The sequence below is a fragment of the Lingula anatina genome, chromosome 1 (assembly GCF_051362555.1).
Source record: "Lingula anatina isolate TDL-2025a chromosome 1, LinAna3.0, whole genome shotgun sequence".
Taxonomy (NCBI): Eukaryota; Metazoa; Brachiopoda; class Lingulata; order Lingulida; family Lingulidae; genus Lingula; species Lingula anatina.
The window spans coordinates 20,885,876-20,894,265 of record NC_141767.1 but is presented as its reverse complement, the minus strand read 5'-3'; the positions used below and the strand labels follow the sequence as shown (position 1 = coordinate 20,894,265).

Genomic DNA, 8,390 nt, shown 5'->3' with positions numbered 1-8,390 from the left:
GAAGTACACAAAGGGAAGACCGGTCTACATGTAGTTGGCCCAGGTGACACTTTTGCCCTTGTGGAGCCAAATGAGAATAAGTAAGAGCTCCAAATCCGGTTTTAGAACAAGCAACAAGGATTTAGCTACAGATGCAAAGTTACTGTTTTGCAAATGTAATGCCAGAAAACTTTCTTTTGGTCTCACTGCTGAAGTAAAACTTTTTACGCCCGACGCTTTCTTGGCACTGTGGTATATGATCACTTTACAAAATATGTGATCAATGGGGAATACCCGCTTTAAGGGTCTGCCGCTAGATGGCGTGGGGGTGAAAGCAGTCCTTCTAAAATCTCGCAGAATTTCGCTCACGGCTTTACACCAGAGTTTAACATGGAGCGTGTGCACGCGTCGCTGACAGTGAACCAACTCAAACGCAATTTACTTGAATGTGGTGCCATAACATCTGGATGAAAATGTGAATTGACTGGAAGGTATGTGTTTTCTTTTCATTTAGTGCTTGAAAAACACGAATGCTGACGATTTTCCTTGAAAAAATCAAAAATTAGTCGAGGTGTGTGTGTCAAATCTGACATGTTATGTACATGTAGACTACTGTAGGTACGAGTAGGCCTACGCTCATATTTTGAATGTGATTTATTTATTTAGAGGATGATTTATTCCTATGTGCAGTTTATATTAAACCGGGCAATGGCCCCTCAGATGAAGAAACCCTAGAAATACTTGAAGGTGAAATTGCAACTTACCAATCATATGGGTCAATTTGCTTAATTGGAGATTTCAATGCAAGAACGGGGACACTACCTGATTTCATCAAAGATGATACCATGTTTGGAATTCAAATGACTGATAGTTATCCTACAAACAGATTTTCACAAAAGAGAAATAATGTTGATACAATAGTCAACTCGCAAGGAAAGGCCTTACTTGAATTATGTAGAAGTAGTAACTTAAGGATACTCAATGGTAGAACTAAAGGCAACTCTCTCGGATATCCAACTTGTTATAATATACATGGGTGCAGTACAGTTGATTATGCAATCACAAACGATGGACTGATGAGCAAAATTATGTATCTTACAGTATTACCTATTGATTATTTATCAGATCACTGTCTGTTAGACCTTGCAATTCACACCACCGGTATCAAAGAATCATCTCCAACTCAATCATTACAAAATTTCAAAGACCGTTACATCTGGGAAACAGATTCAACTGAGAAATTTTTAAAAGCTCTTGAAAGTGAGGACAGCTTAAAACAAATCAGTCTAGCACAAAACAAATACTTCCCCTCGTCTAAAGAAGGATTAAAAAGTGCCTGTGATGAATTAACAAATATAATTGAAAATGCTGCAAACTTGTCTTTGCGTAAAAAAGTCAATAACATAAGCATGAGATCAAATAAACAAACAAAAAGAATAAAAAAACAACCATGGTTTGACAGCATGTGTTCTGAAGTCAGAAGAAATATAAAACACCTTGGTAAACTACTACAAAAAAATCCACACAATAACTACATCTCGCAAACCTACCACCTAGCTACAAAGAAATATAAACAACTAGTAAAGCAAAGAAAGAATGAGTACAAAAATGCCATCCTAGACAGACTACTAGTATCTGAAAAAAGCAATCCTAAAGAATTCTGGCAGACACTTAAAAAACTAAAGGATAGAGAAGAAAATAACAACATAATAAGTCCTGAGACTTGGCAACTACACTTCCAACAACTTTGTGGAACCCCCCCTACTGATGATCACCGAATAGATAAGGAAATAAGTGAATATGAGAAAAAAGAAGGAGACCCTGTCCTTAATAACCCCATAAGCATTAGAGAGGTAAAAACAGCTATAAAAAAATTGAAAAATGGAAAAGCGGCTGGTGAGGACTCTATCAGAAATGAAATGTTGAAAAGTGGTTCAATATACTTAGTGGGACTAATAACAAAAATATTCAATTTAGCAATGAACACATCTGAAACTCCTGATGTGTGGAATCTGGGTATAATACTGCCGCTATATAAATCTGGAGAACGAACTGACCCATCAAATTACAGAGGTCTTTGCATCACCAGCTGTCTTGGAAAGCTTTTTAACTGCATATTGACTAACAGACTCACACTATTTTTAGAGTCCAATGAGAAATTAAGTGAGGAACAAGCAGGGTTTAGACCTGGTTATCGCACGACTGACCATATATTCACCTTAAAGTCAATTATAAACAAACATATGAATCAGAACAAACGTGTATTTGCCTGTTTCGTCGACCTGCGAAAAGCTTTTGATACAGTCTGGCATAAGGGTCTTATGCTGAAATTACTGAAAATAGGTGTCAGAGGCAAAATTTACAAGTTGATAAAGTATATGTACAGCAACACAAGACTAGGCGTGTCAGTTAATTGTGGCTACACCCAAACATTCATATCTAAAATAGGTATAAGACAAGGAGACAACCTTAGCCCAGTCCTATTCAACATCTTCATTGATGATTTAAAAAGTGAACTCTACACAAACAATAGTGCAAAGGAAGTTGAAGGGTTAAAACACATTTTATATGCAGATGACCTAGTCTTGCTATCACAGTCGAAAGAAGGACTTCAAACTCTTCTTAACAACCTTGAAAATTACTGTAAGCAGTGGAAACTAAAAGTTAATGAAAACAAATCAAAAATAATAGTGTTCAACAAGTCTGGTAGAATTGAACCACACACCTTCTTTATAAATAGCAGACCAATAGAAATAGTCAAACAATACTCATACCTCGGGATAGTCTTTACTAACACAGGATCATTAAAACATTCAATTGAAAATCTCAAGCAAAAAGCCCTGAAAGCCATGTTTACTCTAAAGGGAATACTAGCATCGCAAGAAATTTCATCACCCATACTTATCATGAATCTTTTCGACAAGATGATTAAACCCATTCTCTTATATGGATGTGAAATCTGGGCCCAAGAAATCTTCACAGAGAAAAAAATATCATTAAATAAAATAAACAAAATGCCCTTTGAACAAATACATTTAAAGATGTGTAAATGGGCACTTGGTGTGAGAAGGTCAGCTAGCAATAATGCCTGCCGTGCAGAACTTGGGCGCCTCCCATTATACTTGGACATTGTTAAATTAGTATTAAGATACAGTGAAAGGCTGAATAACCTTCCAGAGCAAAGAATTGTTAAGCAAGCATACAATAGAGAACAAGCAAAAAGGGAAAAAAACTGGTTTTGGGCAATGTCAAACTTGGCTACATGTTGGGGATTAAATCACTCAAATTCAACACTAACTGTCAATAAAATTCACAATAACCAAAATCTAGAAAGTGACATAACCATCAAAATAAAATCAGATTTTTGGGAAGAGTTACACAGAGAGGAAAATAATAAGCTGAGGACATACAGGAAAATTAAACATCAATATGAACCCGAACCATACTTAAAAATGAATATTTCACGCACCCACAAAAAACTTTTGGCAAAAATGCGAATTAGTGACCATGACCTAGAAATTGAAAAAGGGCGGCATACAATCCCAAAAACACAACTTTCAGAACGAAAATGCCCTCATTGTAATGAGGTAGAAGATGAAATACATTTTTTCCTAAAATGCGCCCATCACAAAATTGAAAGGAAATTGCTGTTTGAATGCATACCAGAGGTAAACTTGCAAGGTCTAACAGACGAGGTCAAACAGCTTGACATCATTCTAAACCCACCCACTGAGCAGAGTGCGATTGCAGTAGGGAATTTTGTAAGTAAAATTATGAAAAAACGTAATTAACTGGAAGTGCACAAATGATTTCATGCATCTCACCTGCATATTAAGAGAATGTATATTGTGTAACATTATATAAGTATAATTTTTTTTTTCTCTCTTTCATTTACTTACTATCATTACTATCTTTTCGTATGTATAATGTATAGTAGTTAGAGAGCCTCTAAATGTAAAAACATTTCAGTGCTCAATAAATTATTATTATTATTATTATTTTGTTTTAGTAGCACGCAAGATTTTTATACTTAGTAAATGTACTTATTTATTTTCTTTATAAGGTTACCCAAAGAAGGCCCATATATCGGGGGCAAAGCCTGAAACTGTCGATTTCAGGACCCCAGGACAGCCAACTTCAAGAGCAGGATAAAATGATTACTTCAGCAGGGATGCTAGTGGGGTCCGGAAAGAAAATCTGAACTTTTTTTTGGCAAAGACCGGGGGGGGGGGGACAAATTGATTATGAAACAATTACTATATTTCAAATTTTATTTAATAAATATATTGCAATATATGTCATCACAACTTCATGGTAATTTTCAACAGTTGTTTCCAAGGATAATCTTGACATTGACAAGATGGAAGTGCCATCAGTACATAAACACCTACCACCCATAGTAGACAGTAATGATCCCTCACGTAAGCTTGATAATCACCAGCATGATAATGATAGTCACTAAATGTTAATCCCTTTCATTTATCATTTTCAAAGATTGGTAATGGCTTTCGTGGTAATGCCCAAGCAACAATGGGGCTCCAACTGCAGTCTCATTAATCAAAGTTTCTAAAACATCTGTTTCTGACCCCTCTGCAGAACTGGTCACTATGTGTAGTTTACACCCCAACACTTTGGCAGTTGCCTCAATCACCACATTATCTGCCCACTCTCCATCTTTGGACATCTTGCTCAGGTAGGTAACATAATCACCAACAACATAGGGAGCAAACTCTTGGTGTACCTAAAAGGACAATCAAACAGGACATTTAAACACAATAAGTTTTGGATCAATCTACAACCTTGTCTGTATCATTAATAAATCTCTGATGTACCAATAACAAAGTTAAGGTCATTATCAGAATAAACAATGGATTACTTCAAAATCATCAAAACTGTTTTATTGGAAATAAATTAAACTACATAAATTTACACAATTACAAATAAATTAGAATACATTACCCTAAGATAATCAACAGCCTGTGCTCTGATTTCTTTATGGGTTATTCCATGATGCAATCGCAAACGCCTGCACTGATCAGCCACTGCATGAAAAAAACAATTCCCATCACCAGGTGTCCGTCCACGGAAAAGCATCCCACTGGTCTTGACATTGCATCGAAGTCTCTCACTTGCATCAATCCCTCTTTGTCGCTCTTGGAGATTCTCTGAAAGATGACATGCTATCTATGAAACACAATAACATATATAACAGTACAAGATTCTAGTCAGTAAAACTCCCATTATTATCTGCCTGCTGTTATCTCCATGTTCTCTCTTTGTGTACTGCCTAGATTTTTCTATCTCACTGCTTTAGAATTTCTGAACTTAACTAAATGACACTATTTACAGGTATTCAGCAAAATGTAAAACAAACATTCTTACCATTCAAGACAGAAGGTATTTCTTCTGCTGGCCAGGCACTGACTGGTACTGTCACGTTCCTTTCACTGGCCTTGGCATATATGGACTTTTTTATTTGTTTTGCTGTGCTATGGACTGTCAGTCTATCTTTTGAAACAGCATCTAATTCTTTTAGTTTTTCTTTGCGTGCCTTAGTTTTAGAGTCCATTTTCTTTTTGTATCTCCCGTAACTAGTCTGCATATGATAGCAAAGTGATTTAATTGTCCACTGGTGATTTTTGTGCATCAGCTCTGTGGTACAATTTCATTGTAGAGGTGCCCCTTGCACCAAGATCATACTTTATGTCTTGGTATGCTGAATATGTGGTAATATCCAACAAATTTGTTTTTGCAGTAATCAGATTGTTCATGATACTAAAGCTTTGCTCTACATTCGGAGACACAGAAATACTTAACACTGCCCTTATCAAAGCCCATAATATTGGGTATTTCCCAGTGTCTCCTACTTTTGACCACCATTGATCAATTGTCATGTCATTAGTATTGTCTGGTATGGTTGGTAGGTGCTTATCTATTTGTAGTGCTGAAATCTCCATTCTGTAAGTGTCAAGATTAGAGTGAGGCACAACTGTTGGAAAGTGGTCAGCCAGTTTGAAAAGTAGCCTGTATGTCAGGGAATGTCCTTGAGCACTTGGATCAACAGCTGAGAGTCTTCTTAAAAGAGGGTTTAAAATGGGTAACTTCTTGAGCATGTACTTGGCTGTACTTTTGTACGCTGTCTGTGTCTTTTGTCTGAACTCCTGCTTTATCTTGACAGACATACAATCCAGTTTTTCAGAAGTCTCTGAACCTATGAAAATGTCATCAATTTTCATGTACATGTCTTCAGTAATTACTAACTGTTTCAATCGCTTCGATGACAAGTCCTTAACTTCCTCATGCTTCAAAAAGCAGACTAGAAAGTCTTTTACAAGGGTTACCATATCTTCATGCATTTTGTGCACAAGGCACAACTTCTGCTCAAATGTCAAAATCATTGACTTGAACATGGGCAAGATTGACATGTACAGATGTATGTGCAACAATGTTTGATCTCTAATATAAAACAATTTAGTCACTATTCTTTGTTTTCTCTGTTTTCCCTCTGGTGTTGAAGCCTTGTATTTCCTCTTGCATTTATCCTGTATAGTATGGATACTTTTCTTCCCCTTATCTGTGACACCTCTGTTGCTGGGAATGGTCTCAATAAGTTCTTTATACATATATACAGAGTCTTTGGGAAGAAGAGAAAAGTAAAAAACTGTAAATGCATCAATCATATTAAAGTCATCAACAAGGATGTCATACACTGACAACCACCTATGACGCACCCTCCAAGTACTAGGCACAAGTCTCTCAGCCATCCTGCCAAGTCCTTACTGTATTTAAATTCTGAGAATAAATCGTCCAAAAGTCCTTCTACAAGTCTGTCAAAATGGGAACAAAATTCTCTCACAATATTATTAATATGATGGCAAAAATCGCCATCAATATCAAGTAAATGTTCACACCCTTTTTCTTTTAGCTTTTGCTGTAGTCCTCCAATTTTCCCCCTCATAGTACTGGCTGAATCAGTTAAGAGAGATATGAAATTTGACAATGGAATGCCATCATCCTGAAGTAAGTTTAATACTGTAGAACATAAAACATCGGCCGTAGCAGTAGTAATTCTGACTGATGCATAGTGTTTCACAACTGCCTTTTTTAGTTCTGGATCAAAATAGGAGACTAATATAGCGAGCACCTTTTCATTGTTATTAGCTGTACACTCGTCTAGATTAAGTGAAAAAAAAATTGCCTTCATGTCAGATACTAATCGCTTTCGAATGGTGAGACTGAGTCCTTCTTTCAATTTATAAGTTGCTGATGCCCTTTCCATTTTCAGACTTTTCAAAGCTTGGCCATCAGTTGACATTTCTTTGCATAAATCTATCAGGTGAGGAGCAATGGATAAAGGCAATGAATGTTCTGCAATGAAACTTGTAACCCTTGCCTCTGCATGGAACTTGCCATCAAGGAAACTTACGTTCGGTTGAACATGGGGGACTGCCGTTGCCTGCGTGCCTCTAACGTTAGGAGCTGCTCCATAAGGAAGTCTGTTAATTTCACTGTCACCGCTAGGTCTGCTTTCGCTGCCACTAGGCCCCGCAGTACTAGTACTGCCACCACCAGCACCGCTGGCTAAGCCCGCATTGAAACTAAATAGAGATGGAAACTTTTGGGCCCCCTTTACACAACTACGTGCTTTGGCATGCTTAGTTGTTTTAGCATGGTTTTTCAGAGCTTTTTTACCACTGCTTCCGTACCGGATCACGTCGTTGCACCATACACACCAAGCTTCTCCGGGGGACTTTCGCTTCCGAACATAGGTAGAAAAAAAATCGTCATTATTGTCCTTTTCCTCCAGCCAACTCCAACTAAATCTATTTTTGACAGTAATGTCGATGTTTCTAATATCGTCTGTTCCCCTCTCCGCGAAATCCATTTAGTTTGGTTTAGTTAAAAATTCCGCGCACGCGGTGTCAAAACTTTCCACATGGGTGCCGACATTAAAGCCTACATTTCCAACCAATCAAGCGCCATAAATAAATCACGTGCTACGGTTGTGACTAGATATTGTGTTGAAACGCAGCTCTGTCGCAATGGTTGAAATGCGACGTCCCTCTGACGCATCGTTCGTCCAGTCCGCGACCACGTTAAAAACGAGAATTCCGGAACAAAATATAGTACCAGAAAATTTTATAACTGGACGCAAAAAACCGGAATTCCGGTAAAAACCGGAAGACTAGCATCCCTGCTTCAGGAATCTTACCTATCACTTCACATCAGCGGCAAAGATTGCTGTAGCCACCAGTAATGCCTACCCTAAAGCTGACTTACAGGCGGCTGTGATGGACAACAACTATTGCCAAGTGCCATGAAAAGAATAAAGCATGGATAGAGGGAATGATGTAAGTGAAAACAGAGGTCTGCTATTAAGAATCGGACCCAAATATGAGAAAGAATTATCA

The 8,390-nt window shown here is 37.5% G+C and overlaps 1 pseudogene across 1 annotated transcript; it reads right to left on the bottom strand.

Annotated features, from left to right (window-relative positions):
• Positions 1–4,236: 4,236 nt before the first annotated feature.
• On the bottom strand, positions 4,237–8,182 carry LOC147764085 (uncharacterized; annotated as a pseudogene). The gene is made up of 3 exons (XR_015332759.1): positions 5,362–8,182; positions 4,939–5,144; positions 4,237–4,720 (listed from the first exon to the last, which is right to left on the bottom strand). The product of XR_015332759.1 is annotated as an uncharacterized LOC147764085 (transcript).
• Positions 8,183–8,390: the final 208 nt, after the last annotated feature.